General features: G+C 46.0%; 1 protein-coding gene across 5 annotated transcripts in view; it reads right to left on the bottom strand.

Annotated features, from left to right (window-relative positions):
• The window catches only part of CPED1 (cadherin like and PC-esterase domain containing 1), a 221709-nt gene extending 215971 nt beyond the window's left edge, over nt 1–5738 (bottom strand). The window contains exon 1 of one of the 5 annotated variants that reach the window (XR_006291938.1): nt 266–425. The gene's annotated coding sequence lies outside the window, so the exon portion shown is untranslated. Of the gene's footprint in view, nt 1–265; nt 452–5594 lie in introns of those variants that run through there. The other 4 variants (XM_043550133.1, XM_037888943.2, XM_043550143.1 and 1 more) reach the window with 4 other exon arrangements.
• Nucleotides 5739–12229: the final 6491 nt, after the last annotated feature.

The raw sequence follows: 12229 nt of genomic DNA, 5'->3' as shown, positions 1-12229 counted from the left end.
AAGCAAGAAGTAAAACTTAATATATGCCTTGCATGGCTGAAGACTGTCCAGGTTTTGCCAGCAATCATTTGATTTTTTTTTCTATCACATTTTCAATCCCCACTTTGTTTTTACTGTTTCCTTCATTCCAGTCCTTTTTAAATTGCCCTTTTCCTGTCAGCATGCACCGCTCTCAGTGAGCATTTATCTGGAATCTGACAGACTATGAAGACTTTCCTTTGGGTTTGTTTTGTTCCGATTTGAGTTCAAAGTTATGTTTACTTACTCAGTTGTTATCCTGACAGAAGTTTTCCATTCTCCCCGAATGGACTGCTGATTAAAACCACTTGGAACAACTCAGCTTTATGACTCCAGCTCATCTCAGACAGACAGACAGACATACACACAGTCCTGCATACACCATCTGAACTCAGTTGGGCCACAGACATCATATAAAGAAAGGCTGGACTGCATAGGGGGTGGGGCTAACTTCACTCAGCTCTGAAGAGGCACAGATTGGGAACTGGAAAAGCAATGTTAGATCTGAATCAGAAACAAGAATTGTCCCTGCTCATATAAAATGTGTATTTCCAAATTACAGTCACACAACAGTTATTTAAAAGTCTTCTGTTACTGTAACAACTCAGATTGAAAAGAGCCTTGCAGGCAGGGGAGAATCCAACCATCACATGCAGCATTTGAATCCAATTTTACAAAGATATTGTTAACATTTCCATGAGCTAGACTTACTTGTGTCTATCACTTCCAGCATTGCCATGGCAGTATGTGGTAACCTCAGTGGTGTACAGTGTATTGAATATCACTGCATGAAAATGTCCCCTATTTAACAGTAAAGAAGGAAAGACAGGAAGACAGCCAGAAGGATTCCAAGTAAAGCATTCAGTATCTCAGCTACAGAAGTGCCTGGTTACTACTTTCCTCTGCTGACATAAGACAAGGGCTGAACAGACTCAAACAGTTTAGCGGCTCAGCATTATCATCACAAACCTAAGCTGCTTATATGATAACGTTCCTTTTGCTAAAAATATTTGTATATATATCCCGTGCACTTTGTTCTGTATTCTTAACTGTATATGAAAAAAAGAAACAAGGACATTCCCAGGACCCAAACTCTCTCATATATATGAAAAATGAGAGTCAGTCTGTTATACAGAACAGCAATACCACTTCTCTAGTATCTTACTGAGATTAGCACTTTGTGCAGCTGTGGGAAGTGATGTTTATACTTGTGTCTGAAGTAGTTGTGTTTATTTGGATTTGGAGTCTATTTTTTCTAATGCCTGAGTTAAAGCAAGCACTTTGCATATTAAAAAATGCCATACAAGCAAATTTAAAAACTGATGTCTCTGGTTTATTTCTTAATCACAGCAATTCCTGTAATATTTACTGCATGGTGTGTTGACTGTACGTGAATTTTTAGTCTCATTTCTGGCATTATAATCATACAAATTGTCTTAAATTGATTCCCAGGTTCAAGAACAAGAAAAGGATTCTAAAGGTCATCCACACTCTCCACCGGAGAAAGTATTCGCCCCATACAAAGAACACCCTTCCGTTCACCAGGGAAACGTAGGGGTACTCAAAGTTCCTAATGTCAGTTCCAGTGCATTGCTGCAGTATATCACTGCAGCCTCAGATCCTCAGCCACTCCTCCAGATGCCTTATTCCACTCCAGCAAAAGTGCTGGAAAGCCAGTGAATCCATCTAGCTGGGGATTGTCCTTGCATAGGAGAAACCCTGAGTGCCCTAGACTTGGCCCCAGGCTCTCAAAGTTCTTCTGTGCCTTCCTCCTCCAGCTGCACTCAGCGCACGGTGGATGCAGACTAAGAACCTGGGTGCTTGTCTTCTTACAGCATTTCCAGAAATGCAAGACCACTAGATTTCACAGTAGTTATAAGATCCCAGCAGCAGGAACAAAATGCCACCCTTGATGCACTGTTCATTTTTCTCTCCCATCCCCATCTCTGTGCCTTTTTTCCATGTTGCCCCTATATACAGAATCCTGGTTAGCAATATTACAAACCCTAAAAGTTCAACAATCATGAGTCAGGCCCTAGAAATTGTGAGATTTTTTTAATCTCATTTTTTGGTCTGGCTTTTGATTTTTTTGAACTCCCCCCATCCATTCCCAATGTGTGTGTGGTAGTTATAGTGTTGCCAGCTCTCCCAAATGTATGGAGTAAGGTGATTTCAGCCCCTGCTGCAGGTTTTCTCATGGGAGGACCCATCTGTGATCAAATGACAATGATCTGTATAAAATGCTGAGGCAAAGCTTCCAGCTTCACCCCAAAATTCTAATGAATTAATTCTGTGTCACCCCTACTCCCCAAACCCCATATCTGCCTAACCCTCAGCCCAGCAATTATGCACTCTCCCCACCCCCCACATCATTTCTGCCCTCCCCATCTTCCCCTACCCCAGCCCATTAATTAAATATCCACCCTTCCCAGCAACTCCTTACCCCCTAGTGCACCTCTGCTCCTCCAGGTGTTCTTCACTCCTCTCTTCCAGGCTTGGTAGGGGGGACAACTTTAGGGGTTGCTCATTCCCTCTCCCCTTTCCCAGGTATGGTGTTGCAATGATGGGGACAGGGAAGAGCAGAGAACCGATTGGACCACTCCACCTCCTGGATTGTGCTGTGGAGCAGTTCTCTGGTAATCTACTCTGTCCACCTGCAGCAAGGAGTGGGCTAGCATCTCCAGTATTTCTCTCTCTATTTTTTGTAGTTTCCTTCCCAGAGAAGAGCTCGAGTACCTGCCTCTTGTGCGGCTCAGGGCAATCTCAACCAGCAGCAGAATGGAACTAACATGATTCTTGTTATTTTTACAGCTGCCCACAGGATTCCAGCTCCACTTCATGGGCCTGGTTCTCATCTTGTTTATTTCTTTGATTTTTTACACTTCACAGATTACACTGACATAAATGTAAATTATGGGTAATTCCACTGGAGTCATACAGGGGAGTATCGATAACAGGGGTAAGTACGATCAGCATCAGGCCTTGAGAGGCCAAAAATTACAAGATTTATTTTATTATATATATGTCAAGGAGTGTACTACCTGCCCCGCCCCCTTAAGTGGCAGCCTGGGCTGTAATCAAGGACTCCCTGCCCCACCCTAGGGCTGGGCTGTATAAACAGAAAGACACTAGCTGAGCAAGAGAGAAGGGAGTAGAAGCCATGCAGGGGGTAGTTTTTGCCTCTCAGGCTAGTCTCCTACAACCTAACTAGAGACTTTGTGAACTTTAAGTCTGGGAGCTGAACCAGAGTCCTGAGGTGAGGTCCTTATGAACTGCATATTATAGTTGCTTCTGTCCTGAAACCCTATTAAAAGGGAATGTGCTCTTTGTTAGTGTGTATTGGCTTCTTCTTGTCCTGGGCTGTTAAAGTGAACCTGTTGCTACTCCAGCCGGGGGAAGTTAAGGTGGGTCATGCTCACAGTGCCACATGGGGCTGGTAGCGGTTGCCCACAGTTTTACAACATAGTATATAAATAAAATCAGAGGACATATCAGATCGGAAATTAGAAGACAGATTATTTATATGTACACCCACACATATGTAATGTCCAGTTTCCAAACTCTTAGCAAGAAGCTAACCCCAGCCCCTGCCATTTTGATGTTGAAAACTTGGTCAACTGTAGACAGAAGCTGGAGCTGCTGTTCCACTTAGTATGGGCAGTTCCCTCCTGCTACAGCTCCTATTGCACCTGCTTGGTGCTCTCTGGGCTGGCTCCCTCTCTCTTCCTCCTCGCCCGCCCCCCCACCAAGGATTTTCTGCTGTTTGCTCCCCCCCAGCAGCAGTCTCTTTTCCTCCTCTGTACTGAGTGGACAGCTCAGATTTCCTGGGCCTAGGGGCCTCTGCAGCCAAAATCTGCCAGCAGTGGCCCCTCGTGGCCACAGCAGGAATTCCACCCACATCTAGTTCAGCTTGAAATCGGAAGCCAAGAGTAACAGATAACAACTAAGGGAAAAGTCACAGGACATATTAACAAGAATTGGCAGCAGTGGGATTGGGATTCTGAAAAGACTTAGCTGGGGTTCCAGATGAGCACAGGGATCTGGCTATACTGGACAACTGCAGGCTCAGGCATTTAGGCGCTTACCTGCTTACTTTTACTCATGTGAGTAGTCTAACTTCACATGAATCAGGTTAAGCACATGTGTAAGTGCTTGCAGGATTGGGCCTTAGTCATTAATAACAGCTCATTTCCAGCAATGAATGTTTCACCATGCCAAAACTGCTAGGGAGATAATAAGTTTGAAGACATGTTCACAACTCTTTTCCAGAACAACTAGGATAACAATCATTTAAATGAAAAAGGGGCTGTAGTTACTAAAATTACCAGCAAATAATATGTAAAATGCATTGATTATTGAGAATTATTTTACAACAAAGTTTATACACTCTTAATTTACTAGAATGACAGACATACACCATTTTCATTTTAAAAGTAATAGATAAATAGAAGATTTTTTTTAAAAGCAATTTTATATGGTCAACTCATGAATTCATTCTCTTATTTAAGAACACAACACAAGTAATTCTAAGGGCCAGAACCTCTTTCTATTGAAATCATTGACAAAATTCCCACTAACTTCAACAAGAGCAGGATTGGGCCATAAATCGATACATACGGCATAAAAGCTTTGTAAACAAGAAAACATTAGCAATACTGCATACATTTAAGAAATGTATTCGTTAATGGTGCTGGAGACAGCTGTCAAGCCACATACTTGATTTTCACTTTGACCATAAGCCAATTCCTGCAAAAGTTATACTTGCATGTTGGTTTTATTCCTTTTTATAGCCCCATTATGCACAGTGAACAGGACTATACAAGGGAGCTTCTGGTTGCAGGGTTGGGCCTTTAAACAAGACTGAATTGCCCTCAGGGGGTCCATTTAAGACAATATGAGCAACACATTACATTATTGCTCTGCCTGCAGAAAGATTTGACATATGACTAGAAAAATTAAGGTTATTTACCCGTAACTGGTGTCTTTTGAGATGATCTCTGCATATACAGACTCATGGGTTGTGCACACTGGTGCAGCCTAGACAGTAGAATCTTCTCCAAGCAGTGCCCGTTGGAGTGCTCACATCCTCCCACTTCTGCCTTTCCCCTCAGTATTCCTGAATGTTCTGAGGGCAAGGCTCTAAATGGGGACATGGTGTCCTTTGACACATTAGTTCCTTCTACCACTGCCTCAGATATATTTCCCCCTTACCTCTGCCCCCAGGCTATAAGAAAGAGGGGAAGGTGGGCAGGGAGTGAGAATGTGCAGAGTCCATCTCAAAGCACTTTGTTCTGCACTTCTAAAAGACAAAGATCTTTCAAGGTCCATTCAAGTCCTATAGCCCACACTGCCAGATGTAGAGACAGGAGATCTGGATAATAAATCTTGCCCTGTTGCTGCAACAGTCAATCCTGTAATATTGGAAGCATCCTGTAACAATTGAAGTAGGTTCGTATGCCACTGTTTTGTCAGCCACGTTAGAGCAACTAAAATCATTCTGATTCCATCCTGTTTTAATTTTCTCACTACCCCTTCTGTCAATGAAAAGGAGAAGAAAGCATACAACAGGCTCTTACCTCAACTCAGTAGAAACACATCCAAGGTGGATTGGGTGTCCTTTCCTTTTCTGGAACAGAAATGGCAATGCTGTGACTGTAGCAATTAAGTCTATGTCTAGAGATCTCCAACAGTTGAAGATATTGGGTATTACCTCCTCCTTTCTCAACCACTCGTGTAACTGTGTCGCAACTCTGCTCAGCTTCTCCACCAGGTCATTGTCCTTTCCTGACAAGTGAAGGGCTACTGGATGAATGTCATGTTGATTTCCCACAACTTGATTTCTTTGATACACACCTGGGACAGATAAACTCCTCCCTACTTGTCCATATATTTTTCAACCTGGATTGTTAAGCACACTAGACAGTAATGGACTCTTGATTTCAAAGATGCAGAAGGGAAGTTCAGTTCCATCTACTTCCTTTCACAACAGCTTAAAAGTGGTGAACCCTGTAATGGATTGGATCACAGAAAACCCCTTGGGAACTGCCCACTGACGTGCTGAGACTACCCCTGAGCCTGTTTCCCCTGGCAGCTTGGGACTTCAGAACCCTGCCTGGTTTGAGTCAGACATGCTAGCCTGCTGCAAACCCAGACCCAGGTCTGAACCATGTCCCATAAAAGCTGCAGGCTTAACTGAAAACAGCTTAAGAAGTGCTCCTGTCTGCAACACTTAGATGCCCAGCTCCCAATGGGGTCCAAACCCTAAATAAATCCGTTTTACCCTGTATAAAGCTTATACAGGATAAACTCATAAATTGTTCACCCTCTATAACACTGACAGAGAGATATGCACAGCTGTTTGCCTCCCCCCTCCCTCAGGTATTAATACATACTCTGGGTTAATTAATAAGTAAAAAGTGATTTTATTAAATACAGAAAGTAGGATTTAAGTGGTTCCAAGTAATAACAGACAGAACAAAGTAAATTACCAAACAAAATAAAATAAAACACCCAAGTCTATGCTTAATACAGTAAGAAAACTGAATACAGATAAAATCTCACCCTTAGAGATGTTTCAGTAAGCTTCTATCACAAACTGGATGCCTTCCTCGTCTGGTCACAATTCTTTCCCCGGTACAGCCCTTGTTCCAGCTCAGATAGTACCTAGGGGATTTCTCAGGACTGCAGCCCCCTTTGTTCTGTTCCACTCCCTTATATACCTTTTGCACAAGTCGGGAATCCTTTGTTCCTCTCTGGGTTCCCACTCCTCCTTCTAAATGGAAAAGCACCAGGTTTAAGATGGGTTTCAGTACCAGGTGACATGGTCACATGTCCTGTGAGACCCCAAGCCTTCATTCCTCCCAGCCTGACTCACAGGAAGGCCTGCAAGCAAACAGAGCCATCCACAGTCAATTGTCTTGGCTTATGGGAGCCATCAAGATTCCAAACCACCATTAATGGCCCACACTTTGCATAGCTACAATAGGTCCTCAGAGTTATATTTCATATTTTTGGTTTCAGAAACAAGACTGATACATACATACAAATAGGATGACCACACTCAGTAGATTATAAGCTTTGTAATGATATCTTACAAGAGACCTTTTGCATGAAGCATATTCTAGTTACATTATATTCACACTCATTAGCATATTTTCCTAAAATCATATATAGTGCAACGTCACAAACCCACTAATCAATACAGGTTCAAACTCCTTTGTTACAAAGGGAAATCACTAAAGATGATTTAGTTGCATTATGCAGAGTTTGTACTACTGAAAGCCCTATGGCCAGAAGCTCCGGATGGGAAAGAACTCTCTACATCCTTTATTGGCAAAAGGGGAAAAGTGTTGCTGTAGAGAACTTCATGTGCATAGGCTACCTACCCCCCACGATTCCTCTAGTGACACTTTGGAAGTCACCATAACTATACGGTAACTGGGATTTGTTGCGAGTAGTGGGTCTCAGCAAGGGGTAACCACTCTTACTTTGTAGCAAAGAGCTGGTGCGTGACTGGGACAATCAAAAGGAGCCCAACCAGAAGTCCAGAGCATACTCTGATTAGAAGCAGAAAAAAAAAAACCCATTACCTACCTTTCATAACTGTTGTTCTTCAAGATGTGTTGTTCATGTCCATTCCAAGTAGATGTGCGTGCACGGTCATTGGAAGGTTTTTCCCCTAGCGGTATCTATCAGGTCAGCTGTGGAGCACCGTGGAGTCGCGCCTTCATGGTGGTGCATATGGGCCCCTGCCAACCACTGCCTCTCCAGTTCCTTCTTGCCAGAGTACTCCAACAGAGGAGTAGCAGGGTGGATCCTGGAATGGACATGAGCAACACATCTCGAAGAACAACAGTTATGAAAGGTAGGTAACCATTTTTTCTTCTTTGAGTGCTTGCTCATGTCGATTCCAAGTAGGTGACTCCCAAGCAGTTCCCAGGAGGAGGGGACAGAGACTGTAGCACTCTCTGCCAAATGCGGCATCGTATCTAGCCTGCTGGGAATGGTGTAGTGCGACATAAAGGTGTGGATCAACTAACACGTTACTGTCCTGCAGATGTCTTGCATGGGGACCTGCACCAGGAACGCTGCCGAGGAAGCCTGCGCTCTTGTGGAGTGCGCAGTCAATGCTGAGACAGGTATTTTTGCCAGATCATAGCACACCTTGATACAGGCCGTGAGCCATGACGAGATCCTTTGGGATGACACTGGGAGCCCCCTCATCTGCTCAGCAATCGCAATGCAGACCCGTGTTGATTTTCGAAACGGCTTTGTCCGCTCAAGGTAAAAAGCCAATGCTTGTCTGACATCCAGGGAGCGGAGCATCTGTTCCCAGTTACTAACATGTTGCTTAGTGAAGAACACTGGAAGAAACATGTCCTGATTCATGTGGAATTGCCAAACTATCTTTGGGAGGAAAGCTGGGCGTGGCTGCAACTATACCTTGCCCTTGTAAAACGCAGTCTAAGGGGTCTTGGACGTCAAAGCCTTAAGCTCAGACATCCTCCTGGCTGAAGTTATAGCCACCAGGAATGCCACTTTCCAGGAAAGGTAAAGGAAAAAGCATACTGCTAGGGACTCAAAAGCGGGGCCTATCAGTCTTGAGAACACCATTGGGGAATTGGCTGTCTTATTTGAGTGTACAGTCTATCTAGTCCTTTGAGGAAGTGGCCAACCATGAGGTTAGCGAATACTGACTGGCCCCAGCAGAACCAGGATGGAAAGCTGAGATGGCAGCAAGGTGCACCTTTATTGATGACACCACCAGGCCTTGCTGTTTCAGGTGCAGTAAATAGTCCAGGATGAAAGGAATCAATGACTGTAACAGCGGAGTGTCCTTTTGCAGTGACCAAATTGAGAATCTCTTCCATTTAGCCAGATAAGTGGCTCAAGTGGATGGTTTCCCACTGCCAAGGAGAACCTCCCTAATGGAGTCTGAGCATGTGAGCTCCAAAGAATTTAGCCAAAGAGTTTCCATGCTGTGAGGTGGAGAGACTCTAGATTGGGATGCTGGAGGCGGCTGTGGTCCTGCAGGATCAAGTCTGGGACCAGGGGTAGTGTTATAGGTGTGTCTAATGACAGCTCTAGAAGCATGGTGAACCAGAGTTGATGTGGTCAGGGTGCTGCTATCAAGATCATTAATGCTCCCTCCCTTCAGACCTTCATCAGAACCAGATGTATGAGCGGGAAGGGTGGGAATGCATACAGCAGATGCCCTTTCCAAGGAAGGAGAAAAGCATCTGCAAGTGAGCCTGGGTTATGATTCAGGAAGGAACAGAACTGCTGACACTTCCTGTTGCACTGTGTCATGAACAAAAGTGGGAAATCTCCACCTTTGGAAGATGCTGATCATGACATCTGGGAGGAGGGACAACTCGTGGTTGTGATTGAGCGGAGCTGATTGACAGCCCTGAAGGTGCGATGCTTGCAGAGGTATGGAGTGGGCAATACAGAAGTCCCACAGCTTGAGGGCTTCCTGACACAGGGGAAAGGAGCGAGCACCACCCTGTCTGTTTATACAGAACATCGCTGTTGTATTGTCTGTCAATACAGATACACATCTGCCCTCCAGATGGGTCTGAAATGTCTGGCAGGCAAGGGGAACTGCACGTAACTCCCTGACATTGATGTGCAGCAAAAGTTCTGCTTGGGACCAGAGACCTTGAATTCTGATTCTTCCTAAGTGCACCCCCCAACCAATTGCCAACACACCTGTTACTAGAGACAGTGAGCGTTGGGGCCCAGAGAAAGGCACTCCCGCACACACCACTTGCTGGTTGAGCTACCACCGGAGGGACTCGACAACTGGAGAAGTGAGTGTGACCAATTTGTCTAGGTGGTCTTGGTTTGGCCTGTATACCAATGCTAGCCAAGCTTGAAGGGGTCGGAGCTTCAGCCTGGCATGCTGCACTACATACGTACAAGCAGCCATATGGCCAAGCAGCTTCAGGCAATTTTGTACTGTAGTAGTGGAGTATCGCCTGAGTTTCTCTACGATGGTGCCCATGGCAAAAAGCAAGTTTCCAGAAGGAATGCCCTGGCTTGACCAGAGTCTAGGAGAGCTCCGATGAACTCTATCCTCTGAGCAGGGGTTAGGATTGATTTCATCATGTTCAGTATCAGCCTGAGCCTGTTGAACATCATCCGAACTAGGCACATGTGGTCCTCCACTGGGCCTCGGAGAGGCCTTTGATTAGCCCAGGGGTGGCCAACCTGTGGCTTCGGGGCCACATTCAGCCCTTGCAGAAGTTAATATGCGGCTCCTTGTATAGGCACCGACTCCAGGGCTGGAGCTACAGGTGCCAACTTTCCATTGTGCTGGGGGGGGGGGGGTGCTCACTGCTCAACCCCTGGCTCTGCCACAGGTCCAGCCCCCTCTGCACCCCCTCCTCTGAGCCTGCCGTGCCCTTGCTCCTCTCCCTCCACCCCCAGAGCCTCCTGAATGCCACGAAACAGTTGATGTGGAGGTGCTGATCAGCAAGGCTGCCAGGTGGTGGGAGGCACTGGAAGCGGGGTGGGGGAGCTGATGGGGGGCTGCTGATGTATTACTGTGGCTCTTTGGCAATGTACATTGGTAAATTCTGGCTCCTTCTCGGGCTCAGGTTGGCCACCCCTGGATTAGCCAGTCATCTAGGTACGGGAATACTTGCACCTGTAAACTGATAGTGAGTGTAAACTGATAGTGAGTAAACAGTAAACCTGTAAACTGACAGTGAGTGTTGTTGACCACGAAGTGGAGGAACCGTCTGTTGGACGGGACTATGGACATGTGAAAGTACACGTCCTTCAAATTGAGTGCAGCGTACCAGTCCCCTGGATCCAGGGAGAGGAAATGGAAGCCAGGGAGACCATGTGGAACTTTAACTTCTGCATCAAACTGTTGAGGTTTCGCAGGTCTATAATAGGTCTGAGCCAACCCTTGGCCTTTGGGATTAGGAAATACTGGGAATAGAACTGCCTGCTCCTGAACTCCAGAGGGACCTCCTCTACTGCTCCAGGTTGTAGGAGTGTTTGCACCTCCTGCATAAGAAGTTGGCCGTGAGAAGGGTCCCTGAACAGGGACGGGGAAGGAGGGTGGGAAGGCAGGAGTGAACAGAACTGGAGAGAATATTCTACCGTGCTCAAGACCCATTGGTCTGAGGTGATTTGTGCTCAAGCATAGTAGAAATGGGATAGATGATTCACAAAGGGAGGGGAAGGATCCAGGATTTGGACTGCTCCGTCACCCCCAGGCGCACCCTCAAAAGTTTGGCTTGGAGCTGAGGGCTGCTTCGCTGAACCATGGCCCTGGTTAGAGGAGGACTGAGAGGGTCTCTGTCTATTACTCCTGCCCCACTTCCTACTATAGACCTGTGTAGGGGGAGCAGGGTAGAAGTGAGGGGTAGGCTGTGGCTTAAAATGTTTCCTCTGGAGGGCTGGTGTATGAAGTCCCAGGGACTTCAGTGGTGCCCGTGAGTCTTTAAGGCTGTGGAGCTTAGAGTCTGTTTGCTCTGAGAAAAATCCTGAGCCATTGAAAGACAAGTCTTGGAATTTTCTGCTGGACTTTGTGCAGGAGCCCCAACACCTAAAGCCATGATCGCCTTCTTATAGCCATGGCTGTTGACATAGTTCAGATTGCCGAGTCGTCTGAATCTAGGAAGGCCTGTAAGGAGATCCTCGCAACCACCTTGTCTTCCTCAAGAACAGCAGCACACTCCGAGCAAGAGTCCACCGGAAGCAGCTCCTTGAATTTGGACGTGTTCCAAGAGTTAAAACTGTAGTAGCTGAGGATTACCTGCTGGTTGGCAATGTAAAGTTGGAGCCACCCAGTAGAATACACCTTCTTACCAAAGCGATCCAGCTTCTTCACCTCCTTGGACTTAAGAGTAGGTCCCGGTTGCCCTTTCCTTTTCATTGGCAGCCACCACAAACAGAGTGCTGGGCTGAGGATGAGAAAACAGGTACTCATACCCTTTTGAAGGCACAAAATACTTCCTCTCCACCTCTTTGGCCATGTGGGGAAGAGTGTTGGACATTTGCCACAATGCTTTAGTAGTGTTCTGGATGGTCTTAATGAGGGGCAAAGCCACCCTCGATGGACCTTCAGGCACCAGAATGTCGACCACGAGGTTGGTCTACTCCGACACCTCTGCCTGCATGCCCAAATTCTAAGCCTCCCTTCTGAGTAACTCCTGGTGAGTTCTGTTGTCCATGGCTGGCAGCGGGGTGGATG

This window comes from Chelonia mydas, chromosome 1, assembly GCF_015237465.2.
Source record: "Chelonia mydas isolate rCheMyd1 chromosome 1, rCheMyd1.pri.v2, whole genome shotgun sequence".
NCBI classification, from domain to species: domain Eukaryota; kingdom Metazoa; phylum Chordata; order Testudines; family Cheloniidae; genus Chelonia; species Chelonia mydas.
The sequence above is the reverse complement of the archived record's forward strand: the minus strand, read 5'-3'. Positions and strand labels throughout refer to the sequence as shown.